Source organism: Pteropus medius, unplaced genomic scaffold, assembly GCF_902729225.1.
Source record: "Pteropus medius unplaced genomic scaffold, Ma_sr-lr_union100, whole genome shotgun sequence".
Taxonomy (NCBI): domain Eukaryota; kingdom Metazoa; phylum Chordata; class Mammalia; order Chiroptera; family Pteropodidae; genus Pteropus; species Pteropus medius.
In genome coordinates this window covers 3677558-3705457 of record NW_024340693.1, presented here as the reverse complement: position 1 = coordinate 3705457, position 27900 = coordinate 3677558, and the positions used below count along the sequence as shown (strand labels likewise).

Below are 27900 nucleotides of genomic sequence, written 5' to 3'. Positions count from 1 at the left end.
GGGTTATGTGTCTTAATTAATTGGAAAGGTCCGTATATCATCCTTAAACACAGATTGCACGATGCCATGTGGATTATTCTGTGCATACATTTTGGAGATTGATGCCAGCGCATACAGGGCAGTCCCCTTCGCCAGCGCCTCATTCTGGTTTCCGGATGTCAGGTAGTGTGCTGGTCCGGTCGAAGGCCACTTACGTTGTTTTCATTTTCTCCTCTCTTAAACAGTACTGCAACAAATGTCTTGCCATCTGTCTTTGTACACAGCAGGCTCTCAGGTGGAGGGGGACTTCGCAGGCCCCCAGAGTTCCTCATAGGACATTTGCTGTGCACTGGCAAGAAGCTAAGGGTTCCTGACGCGAGAGAAGCTCCCTAGTCCCCAGGGAGTCTGGAGTTTCGTCCCTCCTGGCCTCTCTCAGCCCTTCCAGAGACCCAGTGTCCTGTCCCAGCACACGGTGCTGACAGCAGCCGCAGCACATGGCTGCAGGACTGGTCAAGTGCAGGCCCCTTCCCCAGGAATGTGTCACCGGGCCTGGCTTCAGGCGTCTTCCCCGAGGCTGCGCCAGCTCCACTCACAGAAACACGGTTTGGAGTCATGGGGCTAAATACACGATGCAGTTAGAGTCGTTCAGATTCTGCTTTTGGAAATTTCGCTTTGGGTTTTCTCTCCCCACATCATCCTATGTGCTTTAGATTGCTGGTTGGGATAAAAAAAATCGAGATCCATGTGGAGATTTAAAATTACACTCATTATTATGATGACATTTTCTGTTCGCTTACATCAGATTTCTCCATTTTAATCCCGCTGCTGCCCTTTGTTCCCGTCTCAAGTGATCGCTGCTCTTAAACCTGTTCAGCTCGGACCCTGGGTCATACCGCTCAGATGACCTCCACTTCCTGTCGCTTGGCCTTGGTCTCCCTCGCACTCCCTGCCCGGTGCTGACCTCTCTCCACCCAGTCTTTATTCTCTCCCCGTTTTCGGCGGCGTGCTTTTTCTGTTCTGTGCTGATTTCGGCTGTGGCCTCGTTCCTCATCGCCCGTCTCAGTCGCATCCACCTCTGGACCTGCCTCTGTAGGTCAGGAAGCTGGAGCTTTGTGTTTCCGGCAGAGGTAATCACCTCTTCTGGAAGGTAAGCAGGCAGGCGATCATCTATAGGACAGTCCCGGTGTATTTTGTCCTTTTCGAAGAGACTTCAAAACAGTTTGAAGTCCTGCGAAAATTCTTCAGTGAAGTCGTAAGGTGCTTACTCCTTATAGATGGGAAGCCGGAGAAGCACACAGATACTTTATCTTTTTGTCTGGAAGTCTATTTTAGTACAGATGAGTTCAGCTGTGCCTGAGAACTTAAACCAGATATCCTGGAGCCGAAAGTTACTCTCGTGCTGTGTTAGCCAAGACTGGCTGACCCGCAGGTCCCTCATAGACTTGTGACACGAGCTGGACTCGGAAGCGCTTGAGTGAAAAACATAAGGGAATCCGGCAGAATAGCACGTGTTTCTCACGCTTCATCTGTCTGTCTTTTGGATTTTTTTTTTTATTTTTTATTTTTTATAGACGAGACCATTCGGTTCTAAAAGGTGTTCTTTAAGGACTCGAAGTTTTCAGTGCAAGCCAACAATACTAACCAAGTATACTACCTTCTAACCTTTTTATTTATTTATTTTTTCACTTCGATCACGTCGTGTCTTCGCCCCCTTCCCCCGGCACGCTGTGCGCTTGCTGGTTTCAAATCAGAATGCGGCACAATTACATTCTTCCTCAGTGAAATTCTGTACTATAATTATCCCTGAAATGTTTTGGAACGTAAGATAACATTTGCCACTAGCTATTTATTTTTAAGTGTTTAAAAAGTAGTTTCGATTTAGTTGCGGTGTACTAAGTAGGGCAATTAAATCTCTGTTGTCTTCATGGAGAAAATATCAGTGATACCTTGCAGGAAGTAATGAATGTATAGTTCCGAAAGTTTTTGAACAGCTTTATTGAGATAAAATTCACATACCATATAATTTACCTATTTAAAATTTACAGTTCATTCTTTCTGAGCGTATTCATAGGGTTGTGCAGCCATCACCACAGTCTCATTTTAAAATATTTTTGTCCTCCCTACAAGAAACCCTGTCCCCATTAATCTTTCCCCTTTCCCTCTAGCCTTTTCAGGCCTGGGCAACCGCTAATCTCTTTTCCGCCTCTGGATTTGCCTGCTCTGGACATTTCACTTAAATGAAGTCATACGAAATAAGGTCTCTGTGGCTGGCTTCTTGCACTTAAAGTTTTCAAGCCTCATCCATGATTTAGCGTGCATCACATTTCGTTTAGTCATTCATCAGTTGATGGATGTCTGGGTTGTTTCTGCTTTTCGGTTATTATCAATACTGCTGCTGTGAACATTGGTCCACAAATTGCCTAACCCAAGGTCACAAAGACTTACTCCTATCTTTTTTCCTAAGAATTTTATAATTTCGACTCTTAGATTTAGGTCTGTAATCAATTTTGAGTTATCGTGTGAGTTTGGCTCGAAGTTCTTTCGTTTGTTGATATCCGGTTATCCCGGCGTCTCTGAATCGTCTGGGCATCGTGTTAAACATCGGTGACTCTAAACATAGGAATTTTTCCTGCACCCTCGCTCGGTTCAATGCCATTGATCCATGTTTGTTTGGAAGCCAGTGCTATACCGTATTGTTTACTGTAGTTTCATGATATGTTTTGAAATTGAGAAGTGTGAGTCCTCTAATTTTGTTCTTTTTCAAGATTTTCATTTTTTTTATTGTGACAAAATACACACTATAAAATTTACTATCGTAAGCGTTTTAAGGGTACAATTCAGTGGTATCGAGTACATTCCTATAGTTGCGCAACCGTCATCACCATCTATCTCTAGATCTCTGTTCATCCTGGAAAACAGAAACTCTGTATCTGTTAAATAATAACTTCCCCTTCTCCCCTCTCCCCAGTCCCTGGCAAACCCCCATTTTACTTTTTGTCTCTATTATTTTCATTGCTCTAAATACCTTATATAAGTGGAATCACGCAGTATTCGTCTTTCTGTGACGAGCTTATTTCATTTGGCAGGATGTCCTCAAAATTTATCCATTGGTAGCATGTATCAGAATTTCCTTCCCTTTTTAAGGCTGAGCAATCTTCCATTGTACAGATAGACCACATTTTGCTTGCCCGCTTATCCACCGATGGACACCGGGGTCGCTTCCACGTTCTGGCTGCTGTGAACGATGCTGCCGTGAACCTGGGTGTGCAAACATCTTTTCGCGACCCTGCTTGCAGCTCTTTTGGATGGAACTGCTGGATCGTATGGCAGCTCTGTTTTCAAGTTTTTGAGGAACCACCAGTGCTTTGCACAGCAGCTGTAGCATTTTACATCCCCACCAACAGTGCATAGGGGATCCACGTTCTCCACATTTTGGCCAACCCTTGTTATCTTGTTTTTCGTTTTTGTTTTTTAAAGTAGCTGTCATAATGGGTATTGGGTGGTATCTCATAGCTTTGATTTGCATTTCCCTCATGATTAGTGATGTTGAGCATCTTTTCATGTGCTTCTTGGCCAGTCGTATATGTTCTTTGGGGAAGTGTCCACTCAGGTCCTCTGTCCATTTTCGAATACGGTGGTTTGTTTTTCTGTTGTCGAGTTTTAGGAGTTCTCTGTCTATTCTAGGTTTTAATCCCTTATAAGATATGTGATGTGCATATATTTTCTCCGATTCTGTGAGTTGCTTTTTTACTCTGTGGATATTGTCTTTTGATACACAAAATTTTAAAATTTTCATCAAGTCTAATCTGTCTGTTTTCTTGTGTTTCCTATGTCTTTTGGTGTTATGTCTAAGAAATCACTGCTAAATCTAATGTCATGAAGCCTTTGTTTTCTTATAAGAGTTTTATGGTTTTAGGACTTACGTTTAGGTAATGGATCCATTTTGAGTTAATTTTTGTGTGTGGTGTTAGGTAATGGTCCAGCTTCATTCTTTTGCATGCGGACCTCTACTTTTCAGCCACTTGTTGAAAAGTTGTCTGTTCCTTCATCGAATAGCCTGGCACCCTTGTCAAAAATCATTTGACCATATATGCCAGCATTTATTTCTGGACTCTTTATTCTATTTTATTGGTCTGTATGGCTGTCTTTATGTCGTTACCACACTGTTTGATTACTATAACTTTGTAGTAAGTTCTGAAATCAGGAAGTATGAATCCTGTAGCTTTATTCTTTTTCAAGATTGTTTTGACTATTCTGTGGTACACAAAATTTAACCTTGAACTACATCTGGTTATTAACTTTCATTTTCGTAATGGATTGGGATGTCTTAGAAGTATCTGTGTGTGTATGGTTCCAGGTTACTTTCTGGGTAACTGATTCACTTTTTATTCATCACACCTTCGTTTTAATTATCGTGGATGAAAGTCATCCTAAAATGTATTATGTAACGTATGTACGTATGTATGTATGTAACGTAACGTAATGTAATGTATGTGCTCCTGGACTAAATAGCTGTGTTTTTAGAGTCATTTGTCTACGTTGTTTTCTTTTACACTTCCCTTGTTGTCAGCTGTCACTTAAAAGAAAAAGGTAATGTTTCTTAGATTATGGAAGTAATAAGTATCAATGCAAATAAATTCTAAGAAGAAAATCAGATTCACTTTATTTTGGCCACAGCCTCTTGTTTTGAAACTGGGTTCATTTCCTCAGCTATAGCTGATGTACATTCCATGTCATTAACCATCTTTCTAACCTTTCATTAAGTTTTAATGTGTATTTATTGTATCGTGTAATGGCATTTTTTCATATAACTTACATTTACATTTGACTTCTATATTCCAGTTTCTCATTGCAATTAAAATTTTGTTGCTATGTCTTTGTCCAATGACCCCCTTAGGAAAAGATTCTGGAAGTGGATTTGCTGGATCAGTTTTTAAGGTTTTTGATACATAAGGCCGGGTTTTCTCCTAGAAAGTTTGAAGTAATGTGTAATCTCATTTCTCATGAACACGAGAGAGGAGTGTATGCCACTTATTTGATCGGTATTTTTATGATTGTTTTCTTTAACCTTTGCAAATTTTATAAGAAACCGATGGAATCGTGGCTTTGTTTATACTCGTTTCATTAATATTTAAATGTATAGTTTCTTGTTTATTCACAATTTCTTTTGTGCTTTGCCCAATCATTCCTTGCCCCTTTTCCCATAATATTCTTTAAAAAAAATTTTTTTTCCGTAACATGTTTTGTTTATTGGTATATTAACTCTTTTTATTCAAGTTACAAGTATTCCAATTTTTTTGTCTGCTTTTACATTTATGATATTTTAATGGTAACCAAATCTGTCATTCTTTTATTGCTTCTGACATTTCTCCATCATGTACATTTTTTCTTACATTCTAACTTGTTTATGGGTTTAAAGTTTTTTCGCAGTTATATTTTTATTTAATCTTAAATTTATTTGTTAATCAAATGGAAGTTGCAGAAATCAAGAGATGGGGAAAACTTGGAAACGCCACAGTGGAAGAAATGAAGAGAGCTCAGTAAGCAGAGATGTGTCATTAGAGACCCAGGCCAAGGTCGTCCCAGCCTCTGTGTACAGATGTGAAGGTGAAACCGTGAAGAAGGCCGAGGGGGAAAACATGGACTCATTCGAAATAGGAGAGCTCTCCGGACACTCTGGACCAAGAGGAAGATGAACCGTGGGTCCTAGAGCAAGTTAAGCCCGAAACGTTGCTCGAGGCAGAAATGACAAAGGCACATGGGAGAAGGCCGCGCTGTCTTTGGAAAAGACAATCACTCTGGGAAGAATAGAAGGCGGCGGGAAAAGAGGGAGACCAAACGGGAGCTGGATCGAGTCCAGAGGCCGAGTCCACAGGAGCCGAGCAGGGCCGAGGACAGGGCACTGAGGACGTCACTCACGCAGAGTCACTGGGAGTCAGAGCTGCCTCGGTGGCATGTAACACACACCACAGGTTATGTAACTGTGAATTTTCCAGTCCTTTTAATATCGTCGAGTAATTCTCTCGCAGCTGATATGAAATACTACTTTTACCATTGCCCCGAGTTCTCATTAGACCTGGTGTTTATTTCTGGACTTTGCTAGTCTGTCGAACTGTTTATTCCTGTGTTTCTCCTCAATTGTTTTCAGTCTTATATATTTATACTATCTGGTAAGACCATATACCCTTTCATTCTCCTTCTTTAAAAAATTTATAGGTTTTTTGGTCCACGTATTACAGGTAAACTTTAAAATCAACAATTCAAGGTCTAAAAAATATTTTTTGATTTGGGTTTAAGTTAATTATGTAGATTTAATTACTTTCCATACTCAGCAGTACGGTTATATTTTTTCATTCCAAATTTTATCATATGAATCTTGATAAAGTACGGTTATATTTTTTCATTCCAAATTTTATCATATGAATCTTGACAAAGTCTTGTTTTCTTCATATGTATTCCATGGATTGTTTATTGCTAGGTATTTCATTTTTTTTATTTTAGTAGTCTCATGAACACTTTTCTGAATCAGTTGATCTTGTGCACTATTTGTCACATACTTACTAAAAAATTATTTGTTAACTATTTGTTATAGAATTTGAAAAATATACCCAAAATAAAGACAGTTCAGTGAATCCTGATTAATGTACCACGTGCTCAAATCTCCATAAACTTTCTGCTTTCCCTGTCTCAGTTTAAAAAAAATTATTGCATTTGTGAATCTTCTCTATTTTTAACATACTTCTTTCTAGTATTTCATTTAAATATGTAAATTATATATATATAAATTAAATACATACATGTAAATTATATATATAAATTAATCATATATATGTATGAATATATGTATTCATACATACATACATACATATATTTGTTTCTAATACTTAGTTTACTGTTTTGGATTTTCTAGGTAGATCTTCCTATAATCTGCAAATCCTAATAGTTTCGTTGTTAATTCTTTTCTAGTACTTCGACTTCACAATAATCTGATGTTATTGCATTCGTCGTAACTTTTTAATAACTTTTTAATATGGCATTGTTGGTATTTTTGCCTTTTAATTTTAAGTGGGAATGTGTCATGTTTCTCTGTTACGTAAGAGTTCTTATTAATTTTATTCTCGGAACATTCCTACGAGATTGACATCTCATATGCAATGTACTAGCTTTATGTGCTTGAGCAATTCATTTAATCTCTCTGAGCGCTTTGGATTTCTCATCTGTAACATGAATTCATCCCACAGAGTTCTTTCGTATAACATAGTAAGATAAAGTATGTAAAAAGAAGTTTTCAAGCTCTCACAAGGCCACGTAAGGTACATGTGCTTTAATATATGTATTAATCTCACTTGTTCGGCCATTCATGATCCCCTATTTCGTATTGCCCAGTTATGCCTATTCACATTTTTAAAGAATTTTAAAGATGTTTAATAGTAGATGATTTTCCTAAATATGTCTGTTTCCAGGTAGTGACCTAAAGTGCTTCTGCTACAGCGTCATGGTTGTGTTTCTGAGAAATCTCTCATTAGGAAAAATCCCTTATAAAAACATGTGTTTCACTGGGGAGCGGGAACTAGAAGTTTTCTGTAGGATTTGATACAAGTATTTTTATAGCCGTAATCTAAAAGTAATACATCTATTGACTGAAATTAACAGAAACAAACCAAATGTTTCCTCCTTAACCATTTAGTCCTCTCGGGATTCTTAGATCTTCTTAGCCCCTTTGTCCTTGACTGCAGTTATGCTTGAAGTGCTGTCCCCTGCCAGTGACAAGCAGAATAGAGAAACGCTTGGGTAAACAAACCAGTTCTGTCCAGAGCACCCGGACACTCATGCATCTGTGTGTGCCTGTTCTCTGCATGCTGTTATTTTTCCTGTTTACCCTGTGCTCATTCCAGTTTGCACTGTAATAACGCTTTCGTGTGGTGATTTCCTCCCCTAATTAATCGCTGATGTTATAGCCACAATGTTATAAAAACTCATGCAGAAGAGACTTGCCTGTATTTGCTGGTACAGGGTAAATAGTAAATATTGTGCATACCTGTTGATTGCATATGGCACATTTCATATATTACTTCATATGTAAGTACTTTAAATGATTGTAAATGACGCGTTTCATATATTATTTCAAGTTTGGCTCAGTAAACTGCTTATTGGTTAGGATCTGGTTATATACAGCTGGTTGTTCTTGTTATAAGCATTTGAATGGGTTCTAGAAAATTGCAGGGGGTGCATCTCTAGGAAAACACATGTGCGGGGGGTAGGAGTTGGGAAGATGAAACAGGTATTCACTGTATCATTTGGACCGTGTGTTGAAAACAGAGTCGAAAATGTAATCCTGTTGTCCAAAATCTTAGTACCTCTTTACTTTGGACAAGTGTTGTCACATAGTAGGAAGACAAGAACTAGAACAGGTTTAGAGGAAGGCAAATGAAGTGAATGGGGGAAGGGCACGGTAGTATATAAACGATGGATTCGAAGTGTAGCAAACTGACTGTACAGGTAAGTTGAGTATGGACTCGTTTCAAAATCTCAGGCTTATGAGTTGTTTCCTTCTTTCTCGTTGTTGAAATAGAACCATTGGGTAGAGGCTCTATAATACTTTAGTTTGCTGATGAAAACATAATGAATTTCTATAAAAATTTAGGTATATTATAAATGACAGATCTATAATTAGTTACTAAATGGCATTAAGATATTTTAAGGTTGTATTCTCAGCCTTCTGAGGTTTACAGCAACGGTGTGAGCATACTTTCCCATGGGAGTGCGATGTCCACGTGGAAGAGGAAGGAAAGTTCTTTGTGACCCAGGATGAGGAATTGCGACTGACTGGACAGTAAAGGCCCACTTAGGAACTGTAACGTCAGGAACAATTCTGTAACAGACAAAGTTGTCTAAGCTCAAAGTGGAAGGCAGAGAATACTTTCTGCTGATGATTTCAGTGCATCCTGAATGACAGATCGATGGAACTGTTGTAGAGGAAACTCAAGTATTGGATGGGCGTTTGGATTAAAGCACTTGTGTGGTCCTGCCAGCTCTGAGATTTTAAAATATCAAGAGCCATTCGTTATCGGTTAGAGAACATTGGACCAAATGGGCTCAATCTAGAAAAAGTGCAGGAAGTTATGCTGAACCTTGGAGACGGTTGGTTTGCCTTTAGAAGTTGATGAGCACAAGCTCATCATTTTTACATTTTGTAAGTAATTCTTTAAAATTAAAATAATAATAATGAAATGGTTATGGAAAGAAGTATGAACAGTAAACACGCAGCACGTATAAGGGGGTGAACTTGAAAGTGGCCGTGCCCAGTCCCCTGACCACCCTACATCCTTCTCACACTAGTAGGGGGAGAAAGGGAGGGCTGAGAACTTCAGAGGCTTCTGGCTTGAATTCTTGAGTTGACAATGATGGTGATGCCGTTAACGGAGAGATCGTAAGACTTGGGAGAACAGGAAGCTATGTGGGGTAGACTTGCCGAGTTGTCTTGTATCGTCTGAATTAATTATTTAGGTCTTGAATTCTTTTTGTTGTTTGTTACATCTTCTAAGATATATTATTTCAAAAGGGATAGGAGCTGACTCGAAGAGGTTTTTACTGGACAAATTCGGGATAATTTGAGCATTGAAAAGAATAATTGATTACAGTTTGTCATATAAAGAATCTATGGCTCCCTATTGGTAGTAAAAGGGAGAGGGAGTTCTTTACAGCAGAATGTTAGTTGATGCATATGGAAGGAATAATAAAATCAGAAAAAGCCTTTTGTAACTCCCAGTGTAATGATTAATTCAGACGAGAGTCATCTATGGATACTAAAGCCATTTGATGAAAGCTTGTTGGGAAATGAAATATTCCTTTTGTCTCCAAGTGTCACCTCACAAGTTATATTATTGCAAATGTACCTTTACATATGGAGAGATGTGGCGGTCACCGGCTTCACAAAATGACTTATCATTGCATCGTGAGTGGCAGGAGGGCCCATCATGATGTATCTGACGTGATATAGTCAGAAATACATCACCTATGTAGATTCCTGTCCAGATGTTTAACTTAAATCTATATATGTTTATATACTATTCTTTCAGCTTTTTCATTAGGTTTACAATTTTTGACTGGTAAATTTTTTCAAAGTGCAATTTTTAATGACTATCATAATCCAATGTAGCTGTATATGACAATTTATTAAATAATTAAATGTAAATCTTTCAGTGAGATTACTTAGGGATGATTTTATAAATAGTGGCTTAGGACCTTACATAAACGTAAATATTCATTTAAACTTGTAATGTGACCAAAAAAAAACCCCTAAAAGTAACCTTGAGCACCTCCGTAACTTGTGAGCATTTCACCTGTCCCTCCCTGGAGCCTCTTGGCATTTAAGGCTGAGCCCTGAGCCTCTAGCAGACTGAATCGAAAACATGGGAATAGTGTGGCTGAGGCACTGGCGTCTGTACGGGTCAGGTCCCACAGTTCCATCACCGTAAGTAGCTCGAGCGACTCCCGTGGGAACTCGGTGTTGACTGTCCCTAAGTTAACCAGGAAGCCCCCGGTGGCTTGTAGTGGTACCTCAGGGTGCTTTTAGCTTTCTTTCACTGATAATTAGTGAGTGAGCACCTTTTCGCATCGTTAGTGGCCACTTGAATCTCTTTTGTGAAATATCGTTCAGATCTTTTGCCTGGTTTTCTTCTGGGTCGTCTGCTCCTTCCTCAGTGATTTGTGGCAATTCCTGTGTTTCACTGACTGCGTGTGTATTGTAAAATGTCTGTTAGTCTGTGGCTTGCATTTTTACCTTCGTAATGATGTCTTTTAATAAACAAGAAGTTCTTAATTTTAGCGCAGTTTAATCATTTTCATTTTGCGAGCGGTAGTTTTTGTATCTTATTTAAGAATTTTGCCTACATCGATTGTTTTGTCAACATTTAGATCTAAAGTCTATTTGGGATTGGTTTTTGGATATTGTGTTAGAGTCAAGATTTATTTTTTATATTGTTATAATTACTGAAGCTTTATGATAAGACTTTATAATAGGCATAATAAGCCAGATAATATAAGTCTTCCAATTTGTTCTTTAAGATGACGTTGGCCATTCTAGCTCAGTTTTGTTTCCATACATATTATAGAATTACCTTGTCAATTCCTTCCCTCTGCCCCCTCCCCCCCACTCTATTGGGATTTTGATTGTGATTGCTTTGAATCTATTGATCAGTTTGGGGGAGAATTTAACATTTTTATGATACTGAACCTTCCCATCCATGAACATGAGATGCCATCCATTTATTTAGAACTTTAATTTCTCCCAGTCTTCGTAGTTTTCAATGAAGTTTTTATGTATCTTTTGTTAGATTTATACCTACATATCTAATTTTTTTGTCTTATTGTAAATTGTATTCATTTCATTTTCTATTTGCTTGTTGCTAGTATGTAGGAACATAATTGGTTATCGTACGTGAATATTGCATCCAACAACCTTTAAATTTGCTTCTAAAATTTAACAATTTGTCAAAATTTCTTCTGATTGTTTGTTTTAGCCCTAAGATCACCCTACCATAATCTAATATACCAATACTATTTTTTATAAAACCTATTAGATTTTTTCTTGATGCTATATTGTATTTCGATTGGAAGTCATAAGTATTTGATATTCAATTAATGTGTTATAAAGATTGATTTTATTATCTACTAGTTGTAGTCCGAATATTTTTAAACCCAATTTTATATCTATATGTGTATATCTATCTCTCTTCTCTCTCTTTCTTGCTCTGTCCCTGTCTCTCTCAACTTTTCATCCTTTCCCAGATTCTGCAGACAGATTTCTTGAAAGTTCCTTTAAATCTGCCTCTTTTGCTTTCTTTTCACTGACTAGTTAACACTGACGTAAGTTGGTATCTCATTATATCGAGAGATATGTATCTCAGTATATTCATTGTATTGGTATTAGTTTGGTTTTTTAACATTTGTTTTTTCATATTTGTAATGTAATATGTTTATTTGTTGAAATATTGGAAAATTAAAAATCACAAAATATTAAAATTAATGCATATATAAGAAGACAAATTCAGACTGGAAGAAACATGCCAATGTTTTGAATAGTTCTTCCTTGAAAAGTAGACAAATAAATGACTTATATTCCAGAATTTCTACAGTGAAGCTATATTACTTTCTACTATTTGGTCATGGGGATATAATGGAATGTATTTAACAGACTTCCTGTATTAGAACATTTAAATTGAGATCTGATCTAATCTTAATCTTGATTTAGGAGTATTCCTTGGACAAGATTCCATGTGACTATTTTAATGCACATTATAAATCACTGTAGTTTTCTGGCAGAAATATTATTGATAAGTAAGTATGCCATCATCAGTTTTTGTTTTGCTTTTTAACGAAACAAGGAACTGAAAGCAGCTATAACATTTAGGTAACTTTTATCTCATTGAAGTGTTATTTCCTTTTGTTCTTGCGAATGTTACAAGATAACAAGAAAACTTTTATTTTCTTGAATAACGTGGCTTAATTTCTAATTAAAATCTAATTCATTGAATTATTTTACTTTACAAATTGACGTTTTAACAAAACTGGAATAATTGCCTTTCCCTCAAACTTTTGCTGATACTCAAATTTGACTATGAAAAGGGAAAAGATTACCATTCACTTTTTATTCTTTTGTATAATGTTCAGATCAACTCGTACGTACCAGAGCATTCTATTGACTCTAAGGCAGCGGTCCCTGACCCTTTTGGCACTAGGGACCGGTGCTCCTATGAGAATCTGAGACCTGAGGATCTGAGGCGGAGCTGAGGCAGTGATGCTGGCGCTGGGGAGCGAGCGGCTGCAGACGCAGATGACGCTTTGCTCACCTGCCCACCGCTGACTTCCTGCTGTGTGGCCTGGTTCCCCACAGGCCACGGACTGGTATGGTCCATGGCCCCTAGGGTTGGGGACCCCTGCTCCTGATACCTTTTCTAATAAGAATAATGACAATAAAAATATAAATTATAAAAAAATACGAAAATAAAGAGTAAGTTCTCTTTAGGTTTCTTTTTTAAAGATCTTATCCCTGTTAGACAGAGAGAAGTGATGAGCTTTATTATTCTTAAATAGGAAATTTGCTGCTTTACATAGGAAGCCCAGACTACAGCATAAGGAGCTGTATCTTAAAGGAGCTATCGTACAGTCCAGTGTTGTAGAATAAAAAAGTTAAGATTGAACCAACTCGTGTTCATGCTTAGTGCAAGTACACGATGAGGTGGTGGTCTACTAAAGATTTAAGCATGTTTTAACATTCTGTAAATTGCATATGTAGCCCAGATGTCAGCTGTCACTTCATCAGTCGTCTGTCATTGTTTTCTGTCCTCGGCATCTTGAAATCTGGACTCAGCACTTCCGGTCCCCTCTCCCCCCACGCTGTCCTCTTCCTCACTGCCCCCACCCCCAGCACAGACACAAAGGCATGCCTCAGCGGCACAGACTTCACTGAGGTGTGTGTAAAAGAAATCGAAGCGCTTCGTGGCTTCGGAAGTTCCCGATAGACATTTCTGTCCTCCATGGCCCGTGCTCCGTGTGAGTCTGCCCTCTCCGGGTGGCTCTCGATGTGCTTGCCTCCTACTTATGCTCTTTTTCTCTGCTTCCAAATGTGCATACCGAGCCCTACAATGCTTGGCCAAACAAAGGGGCCCTCTCTAAGCCTCCGTGCTGAGACGCCCAAGATAGCGAAAATGATTCATTCAGTTACACTTAAGTTTAACAGCCCTACTAAACGTGACTGGTCAATATAAACATATGTATAACATTTTCATTTACATTCATATATATAGAAAGTTGTTAATCTGATCTCTTGGTAGAATTCTGAAATTGGGAGTCATGAATGGATTAGAACAGCAACAATGAAATGGTAACCGCTCAAAATTTTTTTAAATCAAAATAATGAATGTTCAGATTTTAAACTGTAAAATTTTACTATAAGGCTTATAAGAAAAAATAGCATCTTTGGTCCTTATCCTCTCTAACTTGTGATTCTCACTTCCGAGAGGCAGGTACTTCTGAGTCTTGGCTATTTCTATAATTTCAGCATAATATTGTAGTATTTCTCCTGTTCCTTTATGTTTACATTTCAGACCGCTTTTGATTTCCTAAAATGGAATATGAAGGATTTAGTTCTGTCACGTACTTTCTCCCATCCCCATATAGAATTGAAAACTTCCCTCTCCCATCTTCATAGGGTATCTTAGGGATATGGAATATACCGTCATCCCGAGTATTCTTAATCGCCCGTCTCCTGTGTTGGATCCTGATTTCTGGATCCTTATCATCACTTTGGGTTTATTCCCTCATTTTGCTGAAGCATTTCGCTGAATAGCTTTTAGAAAAAGGGTGAATGGAAGACACATTGTTTTAGACCTCACATGTGCAAAAAATGCCTTTATTCATCTTTGTATTAGTAAGGTTCAGACATCAGAATCATAATGCTAGGTTCATACAGTTCATATTAATAGAGATGCCCCACCCCCCAATTTTGAGTATTTGGAAAAGTTTTAGTGAAAGATAATTATTCCGTGTATTTTTTTAAAAATCAATTTGCAAAGTAAAATTGTGTGTGTGTCTGTGTGTGTATTAGACACTGATACTTACCTACCCCTCTTTCTCTCTCTCTCTCTCCTCCCTCCCCCATCTTCCCCATCTCCCATCTCAAGACCTTTCCCCCAGTAAGTGGTTGGGGGAAGGTAGAGTGGATTCTCCTGGAGGTATCCAGGGACCTGGGTGCCTTCTGTCTCGTGACACTGTTCTTTCCTCGTGGGCCTTGCAGCTCAATGTATGAGTCCCAGAAACAACAGCCACATCTTATGGGAGCTCGTTAGTATCTCAGGCCCAACCCAGACCTGTTGAATCAGAATCCGCATTTCCCAATATCTAGGTGATTCATGTGCACATGAAGAATTAATTGCTCTATGGTTCAAAGATGGCTTGTCACCTGTATTCTCCCTCCATCCGGTGACATGGGGGAAGGAGGAAGTGGAGGGCATGCAAATTTGTTTTAAGGGCGTGAGCTGGACCCCGCCCACGCCACTTTCCCTCAGATCTCACCCTCACTAGTCTGTCATATAGCCACACCTGTTAGTAGCTCTGAGGGAAGCAGGAAATGCACAGTGAGTGACGCGAGTGACGCGGGCACGTGCTCAGCTGAGCTTGGCAGGCTCTTACTAAAAGGAAGAAGAGAGTGGACGTGGGGACTAGCGGTGTTTTACTCTTGCTGGATATGGAATTCTAGGTTGGAAACCCTTTTTCAAACCCCAGAATTTTGAAGATACTGTCATGCCGTCTTCCAGCTCGTGCTGGTGGAAACTCCAGTGCCGATCACGTTCCTGACGCCTGTGTGTAACTTGTGTTCCTCCCTGAGCGCTTTCGGGATCTTCCTGTGACGCTGCCATTTTCAGAAACCGTCACGACTGTCTGCGTTTGTGGGGTCTTATTTTATTGTGCCGGGTGCTGCAGTACAGGGCAGGGAGCTTTCACTTAACACCCATCCTTGAGGTCTATAAAATGTTCTTAAATTTATTCGATATTTTCTCTCTCCGCATTTGTCTTTTTCTGGACTTTTATTTTTCAACTTTGTCTTTAATCTTTTCTAGTTAGTTTATTATTTCTGCTTTCATATATATTTTTAATTTGTTATCTGACTTTTTTATAACCTTGTTTTTATTTTCTGGCTGCAGTTTTTTATCTCTTTGTGATGATATAGTTATCTAATTTTTTTCTCTGTCGTGCATTGTCTATTTATTTCCTCTAAGTTATTTTGGTCTCTTTTTATTAGAGACTTTCCTTAAATATGGTGATTCTCAGCAATTTATTAATACCTAATCATAAAGCACCCAAAACACTGAAAGATCTTTGCTTATAAGGAGATCAGGTAAGGAACAAGCTGTTATTTATGGACTCCCTAGATTTGAGGATTTTCTCTTAGGCTTCCCCAAAAGATGACTAAAATACCTTACTAATAAAGCAAAGCATCGTTCATTGTGTACTGTAGTGAGAGATTCTTCTGCCTTTACAGAATCTCGGTTGTATCCCAGAGAAGGGAAGGGTATTTGAGGGTTCTGGGGTCTAGTCAGTGGAGCCTTTCACTGATAATGGCAGTAGACAAGCTTCCACTCCAGTCTTCAAAAGTAGAGTCTTTGGTAAGCTCAGCTGAGTGACTTGTCTGGAAGGGGGTCGTGAGTAGTTTATTTTTTGGATAAATGTATTTTGGGGACGTTCCCGAAGCAAACAAGGTTATTCGTAACTTCGTCTTCCTGGGCAGGAGTTGGTGGAGTAGCGAAAACGTATTAAGCCAGGTCGTTCAGCCATCGGTGTTGACAGTCTGTGGCTTTAAGTGGTTCTCAGCACGTCCCTCCCCAGCATTAACGTGTGGGAAAATGATTCTTCCAGACGTTTGTCACTGTGTGAGGTCTCATAATGACAAGCTGGGGGGAGGGCGCACGGGCCACTCCACCTTTGTAAGAGTCAGGTGCCTTTGTCGCATGGTCACTCGTTGGCCCATCTGACTGGACAGCGGCCGTGCAGCAGCACTTAGTACTCCCGAGGTCACACACTGAACACTGCGACACAGACACCGAGAGAAGGGTTCTGATTAGCGTCTGCAGAACACTTACATCTTAAAAAATTTCTAAATGACAGTCGACAGATGACTTTCAGGTGTACGGCTTAGTGATTCAACATTCATATACTTTGCAAAATGATCACCACGGTGAGTCCAGTGGCCATCTTTCCACTGCCTAGCTGTGAGATTAATATTCCCCGCGCTGTCCATCACGTCCTCCTGACCTGCTCCACAACTGGCGTCTGACCTTCCTAATCCCCTTCCCCTTTTCTGCCCATCCCCACTCCCCTCCCCCAGCAACCAGCAGTTTGTTCTCTGTAGCTATGAGTTTGTTTTTGTTTCGTTTTGTTCATGTGTGTTTTAGATTCCGCTTATAAGCGAAGTCACACAGTGTTTGTCTTTCTCTGCCTGACTTACTTTGCTCAGCATAATACTCTCTGGGTCCATCCTGCGGTCCACTTCTAAGCCAGGAGCCTGGATCAGTGCCAGAATTAAGCTAGGCAGAGAGATCCCACTTTATCCAGAGCTCACAAAACCAGATGTGGACTTACTGGCAAAATTAACACTTCTATGATTATTTTCTTTGCTTCTCCAGTCTCCTTCGTAATTGTAGAGGTCCCAGAAAGGATTGCAGGATCGTAAGCATGACATTTCCCCCCAAGACAGATCACTATTATGTCTAAAGTGGCTCTTTTCTGAACCCACTGCCTGTTTTCACAAGCCTCTTGGATGAAGAGTTCATTGGTTTTCTTTGCATCGTCTGGTTCCCTTACGATTCTCTGAGCCTCGGTATGTGGAATTCATACTTAACGGGCCTCAGTGGAGGTGCCTGAGGTGAGAAGGAAGCAGTTCAGAGTCCCTTGGCGTGGCCAGGGAGGTAGAGGCTCAGGTGGTATCCAGCTGGGGAGACAGGAGGGCCAGACGGGTTCTGGGTGAGACGAGGAGCTGTCTCAGGCATCAGACCACCGAGGCCACAGATCCCCGACCAGCTGGCAGGTCACCGAGGCCACAGATCCCCGACCAGCTGGCAGGTAGTGGCCAGTAGACTTTTATGCCACAAATTCAATGTCAGTCTTCAGGAGCCACCTGATGGTCTGTTGGGGCACAGTACCCCAGTTGAAGTTGAGAGTATTGTAACATTTCGACGTCACCTGTCAGGAGTGACGCAGTGCCAGGTGATGAAATTTGTACTGTCAGTATCATAAGGTAGCTCTCTAAAGCGCAAGAGCGCGGGGCTGACTTTGGTCTGTCTTCTTTCTGAGGTCCGCGAAGGCGACAGCGTCCACATGCACACCGCCTGCTCTCTAGGCTTTTTCCAAGGGCTGTTTCTGTGCAAGTTAAGTTCTAACAGCTACCGCCATGAGAGATCCCCGTGTATTGTTCTGGCGGAGACAGCGACCTCCTTTCCTATGAACGGTGTGAATAGATGGCCTTTTGTGGGATTTGGCATTTAAAATATTACTTAGTACTGGAGTCCAGTTACCCAGAACACTAATCGATTCATTACAAGGAAGTAGTACTAAGGGGAACTGGGTGACTCCCGTAGGAAAACCTGTAAAACCCAAAAGTCAGTACTATAGATTGAATTTTTGTATTCACCCAAAATACATAGGTTTCAACCTAATCCCAAATGTGTTGGTATTCAGGGGCAGGTCCTTTAGGAGGGCAAGCCCTCGTACATGGGATTGGTACCCTTATAATAGAGACCCCAGAGAGCGCCCCAGCCCCTTCCCACGTGAGGACACAGCAGCCAGATAGCTGTCTGGGAACCAGGCCCTCAGCAAACACCGAATCCGCCAGCGCCTTGATCTTGGGCCTTCCAGCTTCCGGTACTGTGAGAAATAAATCCGTGTTGTTTATGAGCCGCCTGGGCTAATGTATTTTTGTTTTAGCAGCCTGAATGGACTAAGACGGTTTGATTGTATGCTTTCGCCAGATCATGAGTAAACTTTAGCCAGGTATCGCTCACATACCAGGGAGTGACTAAAAATGAAAAACCATTTTAAGAATAGAGACCTTACAGGTGACACAGGTCAAGGTAACCTTCAGAGCAAGAGAGGAAAGAAGTTAGCCAGGAAGACAAAGGATAGGGAAATAGAGACCGAAGCATGCTCACTGGTCTTGTTCTGGAGGTCCTTGGTTGGAGCACTCTCCTTCCACAGACCTGCTTCTAGGACATTCCTAAGCATCTTCCCCCTTTCAGCAAGCATGGATGTGGAAGTCAAGAACTCTCATTGTTTCCAGAGCGTTCCAAAATTAAGGACTACCCCAGGAGAGCCACTCTCAGTTTGTGTGTATTAACCTTCTATCTGGCTAGCTAGCTAGCTAACTGGCACAGTCTGGTGAGTTCTGGCATCTGGGCGTGTCTAGCAAGGAGTCGCATTCTAGGGGTGAGTTGACATTTGTTCCGGCACATCCTACTTCATATTTTCTTGTTTCATTCTTAAGATATGATCCATCAATAATGAAGGTTAAGTCTGAATTTTCTAGAAGACTATGGTATGTGAGTTCAGGGCACAGTTTGCCCCTTTGGGGAGGGGGAGTGGACAGAAGAGACTGCTCTTGTCAGTGAGCAGCAGAGACTACAGCACGAAGGACCTTGAGTTAAAGAAGATCCTTAAGCCAAGTGGAAAGAATCTTTGGCTACTGTGGCTATTCGGTGACAGACTGGGGAGCCTTGTGCCACTGGGTCAAGAGAAACTAATAACCTCTGCTTTCTGATGATTCTCATGAAGTCAAGTCAGAACACCAAGGGCTGCTTCAGTCTCCCGGACGAGTAGGTAGAAAGGGCCATGACGACTAGGTAACCTCAGAAGGAAGGTGCCGAAGTGCTCATGTGTTAGGTTCCCAGGGAAGAGGTGTGGTTATTGAGGACGATTATAGAAAAATGGGAACCCGTTGCCTGCAGTAGGCAGCGAGATCTCGGCATCCTCATAACTGTCTCTGAGCTGATTGTCTTGTCTCCTCGTGTGCCTGGTTATTTTTTATTATGTTTTAGACATCGTGTTTGAAATTTTACTTAAGAAATAATACCTAGGAAATCATTTCTTCCAACAACAAGCTCTTTTATTGGTGCCTGAAGGAGCTAGCATTCTGGGGCTACATTAATCTGTCTTTAGGCTTTTATATTTGAAACTGAGCTGCAATATCCATGAGAGTCAATGTAGTTCTTGTTCATACGACTTTTAGAGTACTGTTCTCTAGGGTCTCCGTGAAAAGCGCATGGGCGTTTCCTAGCATCCTTTCCTTCTTCCTCTCTGACTTTAGTGGTCCTTAGACTGTTAAGTTTTATCTCTTTAGCCGTGCAAGGCTATCAAAGGCAGCATTCGGCTCCTTAATAGGCCCCTTGTAGGACCAAACATAACTCTTTGGCTATCATTAAATCCTGAGTTTGCTTGTTAATTATCTACTTCTTATTCCATATATTTTAATTTTATTTTATTATAGGTTTTCTTACAGTCTCATGGCAGTTGTATTTTCCTTTTTCGTTTGAATGATTAGAACCTTTTTTTTTTTTTCTTTTCAAATGAAATGTTTTGTAGAAAAGTAAAGGAATAAAAAGAGGATCCGTTTGGGTCAAAGCAGGGCCAAGGCCTCGGTCCTTCCATCCTTCCCTTCCTTTACCCCTTTCTGCGCCTGTGCGATCACATTAAAATTTTAGGGCTCTATGAAAATTTGAAAAACTTGTCTTGGAAGAGAGTCTCACATGAAATGCTCTTAAACATTGAAGCATATAAAGAGGTATAATAAAAAACACAATGAACACCTTTATCCTCTGCCTGAGGAATAAAGCATTACTAAATGAAAGCTCTTCGTGTACCTTTCTGTGGGAGGGAGAATAATGGACACACAAAGATGTCAATCGACATCTTAACCCCTGGAACCTTTGAATATGTTATTACGTTGCAAAGGGGGATTAAAGTCACAGGTGGAATTAAGGTTTATTTTAATCAATTGGCCTTAAAATAGGAAGATTATTCTGGATTATCTGGGCGGGTCTAGTGTAATCAAAAGGATCCTTAAAAGTGGAAGCGCGAGACAGAAGTGCCAGAGAAGGAGCTGTGACAGCGGAAGGAAGGTTTGAGTGACATGACGTGAGAGGCGCCTGACCCGTCGTTTCCTGCTTCGAGGAGAAGGAAGAGGTCCCCGAGCAAAGGCACGTGGTGGTCGCCTCAATACGTTGGAAAAGGCTTGGAAACCGAAGCTCCCTCGAGCCCCCAGAAAGGGATGGACCCTGCCGGCACCTGGATTTTAGCTCACGGAGACACGTGTTGGACTTCCAACCTTTACATCTGTAAGATGAGAAATTCGCGTTGTCTTCAGGCAAGTTCGTGGTAGTTTGTTATACATTAGCATTAAGAAGCTCATACACTCTCCTGCTCAAAATTACATCTTTCATCCTAGCAGTAAACATCATGCCGGTGTTATAATTCCTGTGAAAGCCCTCAGACTTCTGTATCATATATATGTTAAGTAAGACTGTACATGTGTGTAAACTTCATATAAGTGGTATTGTGTGGTACTTTGCAACTTGTTGTGGTCATTATCTTTTTAAGATTGATTTTTCAGTCACAGTAGGCATACAATATTATATTAGTTTCAGATGTGCAGACATTTCCGTATCTTAGAAAGTGACCACGACAAATGTACTGCTCATCTAGTACACCACACAGTTATTACACTATTATTGACTATATTCCCTATGCCGTACTTTACATCTCTGTGACTGCTTTGTACCTGCCAGTTTGTATTCTTAATCCTGTCTCCTTTTCCACCCATCCCGCCCACCCCTCACATCTGGCAACCATGCAAATGTTCTCTGTATGCATGAGTTTGTTTGTTTTGTGTGTTCGTTTATTTTGTTCTTCAGAGACCACATATAAGTGAGATCACATGGTATTTGCCTTTCTCTGATTTACTCCACTCAGCGCAGTACCGTCTAGGTCCGTCCATGTTGTTGCAGATGGCAGGATTTCATTCTTTTTTATGGCTGAGTAATATTCCATTGTATATATGTACCACTTATTTTTTTATCTATTCATTCATTAATGGGCACCCAGGTTGCCTCCATATCTTGGCCGTTATAAATAACACTGCAGTGAACATGTGGATTCACACGTCCCTTCTTAAGTAGTTCTGCAACTTTGTTTTAAAATTGATTTTGAGAATACATGTTGATACGTAGAACTAACTACATCTTATTCATTTGACTGCTATGAATCTCATTATAACTTGTGAAAATTATATATCCTCCTTTTGATGGACGTTTGGATTGTTTGATAAGCAGTTTTTTTTAAGGGAATCAGCATTTTAAAATTAGAAGATTTCACATTAAAATCTTTATTTCTGCCTTATCTGTAAAAAATAGAATATTCGCAAACAATTTTCTGGGGTTCTGTCTAATACAATAGCCACTAGTTAGTTACACGTGGCTATTTACGTTTAAATCAATTAACATGAAATAAAACTTAGAGTTCAGTTCTTCAGTCCTACCAGCCTTATTTCAAGCACTCAGTGCTCGCACGAGGCTGGTGGCTGCTATACTCCCAGAGCAGAGGCAGAACATGTCCATCTCATGGACGGCTCTGCCGGACAGTGCGTGACGCTTGCCGGAGTCACAGACACGCTGCTGAGGGTGCACGTGCCCTTCAGCTCACCAAAGCCACATGCCACGTGCCCCTCTCTGACTAGACAGTCTGCCGTGGAGGTCACCGAGAGTTGAAGCCCAGCTTACCGTTTGACTTTGGCCACCTGTACCAGGGCTGTCTGTGTATCAGTTTTCCTCTCTGTGTAGTGGGCTAATAGGTTGTTCTTGGTAGCATTAAGTGTGTAAATATATCAGAGATGATTAGAAGACAGCCTGGTGCCTTGTAAATGTACACGAGTGTTGGTGCGTCTTATTACCATACCCATTACCTGCCCCTCCCTCTGGCAGCAAGTTCAACAACGAAACTTTCTGGACGCTGCGTCTCCTCCTACTCACCACCCTACCCTTCGCCTTTCCTTACAGGCACATTTCTCTAAAAGGTGGTTCACGTTTCGTTTGGCACCTTGCTTTGCATTTACTTTTCGACCTACTCCAATCTGGCATAGATGTGCAGTAAAGATGCCCGAATCAAAGAACACCGACTTGCTGCGTATTTGGGGGAGAAGGGCCACCCAGCAGACATGTTCTCATCTCGTCGTCTTTTTACCTTAATTCTTGGGAGCGTGTCTTGTCAGAGAGCTCTGCATCGTTTCTTTCTGTTCTGCTTCTCTCTGTATCTTCTCCACTTCTCCTTTTAACCCTTCCTTCTATACCACAAGTGAAAATTTAAAAATATGTATTAAGTTCTTATTTATGAATTATGATGTATTTGGCTGCAAATAATAGAAAATTCTGTCTCACAGTGATTTAAACTGTAAGGAAGTTAATATCTCACAAAACCATTAAGTCAAGATTGAAGGCAGCCTCCGGCTACGGTTCTCTGGGCACAGTGCCTCCCCGATGTCGTTAAGATGCCAGGTTTTTCGCTTTCTGTACCTGTTGTCCTCATCATCAGCTTCATCCCGAGGCAGGTCCCTTCCAGGGAGGCATAGTAGTTACCATCGGCAGCCGTGGCCGTGAACTTCCTGAGGGAGAGTCTCTCTGATGACCCAGCAAACCCCCAGGAAGCTGCTCAGCGGTCTGCCACATGACTCATTGTCCAGAATTGGTTCACGGCTTGTTCCTGAACCAGTCATAGGCAAGGGAAGTAAAATCACTTTTGGACCGTTCTGGCGCACCCGGGAACTAGGGAGAGGTCATCTTCTTTTGAGGCACATAGTTGTGTTACGAAAAGTAAAGAAACCTGGACAGAACCAGCGTTCTGTAAAGACGGAATGAGGAGGAATGGATTCTGGGTGGGCAGCTAACTGTGTCTAGCAAATATGCAGTATGCCAGTCTCTGTGACACCTGAGGGTGGCCCTCCTCCTTTTTGAGCTCATCCCCATCAAGCTCCGTGCTTCCGAGCTTGTCTTGTTTTGATTCTTAGCTTTCCTGAATGTGAGCATATTACTGTATCGGTACTTAATACTGTGTTCATTTAGTAAATTTCCCCTATTAAATCAGCTATTTAGACGTGACAGCCGAAGCTGATTCCTGGGTCTGCGATTTGCATTTTGATTTCTAGCCTTTGTTTCTCTCTCTCCCCACCGGACATCTCAGTATAAATGCTGTCATCTCAAGCTCGTTTTCTCCTAAAGCCAATTACTTGGCTATTTTTAATTCATCACTTTGACCTTCCATCCAGTTAAATCTTAGGTCAGATTAGTTATTGTTTTCCTATGGGACTTGAATTTGTACCTTTCTGTTTTATTTCAGTCTCTTCACCTAGATCGTGGCTGAATTAAAGGCACAGGCCAGGCCATGTTTACCTTTGTATCTTCATCACTGTTCATGGTACTTCGCACGTTATAGATGCTTTAGTGAAGGGAGAGTAAGAGGCCTACTACACCTGAGAGCCCCACGCAGGGTGTCAAGAGAGATGCTGAAAAGGGAAGGATGCGCACCGCCGTTGGCAGACGTCTCAGCAGAAACTTTACAGGCCAGAAAAGGGTGGGACGATTCACTGTGGACAGAAGAAAGCTGCCACTCAGGAATTCTCTGTCCAGCAAAGCCGTCCTTCAGAAATGGAGAGGCGAACACTCCCAGAACAAAAGCCGAGGGAGTTTGTCCTCACTAGACCTGTCCTCCAGGAAGTGCCCAACGGGGGACTTCAGGCCGAAGCGAAAGAATGCTAATAAGTGACATGAAAACAGACAGGGCAGCGGTAACGGTGAGTATATTGTCAGATTCAGAACACTCCGATACCGCGACGTGGCAAAGGCTAAAGGACAAAAGTTTTAAAAATAAGCACAGTCACAGTAATTTGTTAATGGATGTAAAAAGAGGGGCATCGCGACGTCAGAAACGTAAAAGAGGGGATCGAGAGTGTGGTTTTTGTCCGCAGTCAAACATCGGCATAAAATAAGAATTAACGTTTTATGTAATCGTCATGGTAACGACAAAGCAAAAACCTACAGCTGATCCGTTAAAGGGAGAAGGGAATCGAAGCATACCACTGCAGAAATGATCAGCTCACAGAGGAAGTCAGCAAGAGGGAAGGAAAGGAGCGTGGGTACTATAAAGTAGCCAAAAAACAAAAGATGGCTGTAGCAAGTCCTTATGTAAATAATTACTCTACACATAAATGGATTAAGTTCTTGAATCAAAAGGTATAGCGTGACTCAGCGGATAAAAAGCAAGATCCCACTCTAGCCCGCAGGAGATTCACATTAGTCTCAAGGACACACACAGGCTCAAAGTGAAGGGACGGAAAGAGAGATGCCACGCAAGTGGAAACCGAAAGAGGCAGGGGCAGCTCTGCTTAAATCAGATAAAATGGTCTTTAGCGCAAAAGCTGTAATAAGAGATAAAGAAGGCCATTATATCACGATAAAGGGATTATTTCATGAAGAGGACATGATAATCACAACTATATCCTTAATAGTGGACTCATTCAGACGTAGTGAACATCAAGTGCAGATATTCTTAAGGTATTTTTAATATCGCCAGTGCCCATCCCGTGGTGCTTTACTAGAAAGTATACTGTAAAGCCGATTGTCATAAAACAGATCTTGCCCAGAAAAATGTTGTAGTTGGGATGTATCTTTCTGACTAAAGGATTGAGTGTAAAATATGTCGCAAAAATAAAGAGAAAGCTGTGTAAGTTTTAATCATCCTTTAAAATAATCAAGTATTAAACGAACTCCATTGATTTTGCAAGGAGTTATTCCTTTATTTAATCAAATCTTCATTCTACTCAGATCTCCAACTCTACCCTCTCTGCCTTCTTTTAGTACGTGACCTCATTTCCAAGACCAAAAGAATGGGAAAGCTATCAAAATGAGAACGCCCCCAGATTTTGGCCTTTGAACCAACGTCTTGCCGATGAGCCTTTGCTGGTTCTAGTCGGGGTGGGGGAGTCCTCGGCTTTCTTCCCGTGGGGATGGAGGGAGTGTTTGTCTTTCCGGCCCCGGATCTGATTTCTCCTCAGCGAGTCGCTCTTCGTGTCTCCATCGGCGGCTCCTTTTCTCGGGATCCCTCCCGTGAGCGCTTTACACACTCGTGTCTCGTCTGTCTTAAGAAACAATCCTTCCCCTTGTGTGTTACTGCGGCCGCCGCCCGATTTCCTCCCCTGCGAAGGTTCCCGGCACTTACCGTCCCGTCCACTTCTGCCCCGTTCACTGCTCAGCCTCGCGCGGTGCAGACGGCGCCTCTGCGTCACCGCAGCTGCGTCGGCCTCGGCCACTCTGCGCTTGTCACTTCATCGTGGCGACGTTCAGTGGCCTCGTCTCAAGTCTGCCCTCCGCTAGACCTCTGCACCTTTTATGCCCTTTCCTTCGCGCCCTTCCCGAAAACCTTCTTCTCGCCGACCCTTCTCTTTGGAGTCATCTACTCTCGTGGCTTCGATGGCTGTGTATGTGCTGATTAGAGGAGATCGGTGTCTTCAGCTTTCTCCAGACACATTTCTTTAGACATGTTTATGCAGCTCGTCATCCCCACTGACGCGTGTCACGGGCCCCGACGCTCAGCCCACACAGAGCAGCGAATGGTGTCAGTGACCTGTCGCCCAGGGCAGCACCCGACAGCTTCGACGCCTCTCTCTTCCCCATCCCCAGGGCTCAGTCCCCAGGCGCTTCTGGCTCTTCCTCTCTATGGCCTGCTCTCTGCAGTGGCCACTGTCGCCGCTCCCCGGACCGATTCTCACACCGTCGGCTTTTCAGTGGCCCCTCTGTCTCTGGGCCCACTGCTCCCCGCAAGCATTCAAGAAGCAGCCAAAGAGAATGTCCCCTCGCCAAATGTAATCGATGGTCTCTCATTAAAAAATCTTCAATGGAGCACTTCCTGTTGTTTCTGGAGTAAAAAGACTTTTATGTTCTGGCTCCCAGTTTCGTCCTCAGCCTCGTCACCAGGTGTCGACTCTGTTTCTTCCTCAAATGCTTTTCTGTCGCTTCATATTCCTTCACGCTGTTTACCCCACACGCACACACACACACACACACCTGCCACACACACACCCCACCCACGCCACGCCACGCGGACACACATACCCACACGCACGGACGCACACCCACACGGACGCACTTCACGGACACACACACACACACACAGACACACACCATGAACGCCAGCACACAGACCACCTTACTACAGACAGACAGACACACGCCCCACACAAAGTTACAGACAGACACACAGACACATACACACACAATTTTACCTTACCTGAGCCACAGACAGACACCAGACACACAGACAGACACACACCCCACACAGACACACACAGACAGACAGACCTACCCCTCCCTTGAACACACACACCTGGGGCCACCTACAGACACCCCACCCCTGGGAGCACACACACACATAGACACCACCTGGATGAGACAGACACACACCTACAGACACACACACCCCACAGGAACACACAGACCACCATGCAGAACACACACACACATAGACACACACACACACACAGCAAACTGCCTGGGAACCCCTCGGTGGGTCCCTTTCAGAGGCTCTGCGAGGTCCACAGTGTTTCCATGATAGCGCTGTGATATTATTTGCTTTTTTTTCCACTCTGGTTCTCATGAGTGGTAGATTTTTTCAAAGATGACGTAATGCGATGATACCTTTGCTCCGGTAGCTGACGGACATGTGCTTTTATGTTGTTTCTGGGCTCCCATTTTTAAATCCGAATCGGGTAAATACTGACGCACAGAGCTCTTCAGTGTTTTCAGTAACAGCCACGAGAGCGCAGGGGTCCCGAGCCCAGAGTTTGAGAAGTGCTGGTAGGCCTCAGTCAGCCGGTGTTTCTTTTGAGAAGTCCTCGGTCGGGTCCTCCACCAGTCACTTTTGGGTCACCTTGTCTGTGGTCACCTATCATGGTACTTACCTTGCTGTATCGCGGTAGCTTAGTTACCTGTCTTTCTAGGCCCGTAGACACAGGAAGCTTAGAAGAGGAGATCTCGTCTCCCCGCTCCTGGCACAGGCCCGGGCCCATAGTGAGTGCTCGGTGAACACTTGTTGCCTGAATCTCTTGGAAGGCATTCAGGGTCACGGGGACTGTAACGTGTCTTAAATGATAACCGTTTTGTACTTTAGCGATGCGTTCGTTTCTGGATTGTTTGCATTCACTGACACGTGGACGGGTTTTAGGAAGCAGGCCATGTGTGCACGCACACGTGCACACGGAGAGGACGCGTGTGCATGTTGGAGCAGAGAGAGCCCGTGCCGGGGGTCAGGCGCTCTGCTTCGGGGTCCCCGTCT

At 42.0% G+C, this 27900-nt stretch overlaps 1 protein-coding gene and 1 long non-coding RNA gene across 10 annotated transcripts in view; one reads left to right on the top strand and one right to left on the bottom strand.

The window, feature by feature from the left end:
• CDK8 (cyclin dependent kinase 8) overlaps window positions 1–27900 on the top strand; it is an 86876-nt gene that overhangs the window by 12150 nt on the left and 46826 nt on the right. The gene's annotated exons all lie outside the window — the stretch shown is intronic.
• Window positions 20497–22857, bottom strand: LOC120602778 (uncharacterized). Its single transcript, XR_005652844.1, has 2 exons — window positions 22762–22857; window positions 20497–20859 (listed from the first exon to the last, which is right to left on the bottom strand). It is a non-coding gene; the product is annotated as an uncharacterized LOC120602778 (long non-coding RNA).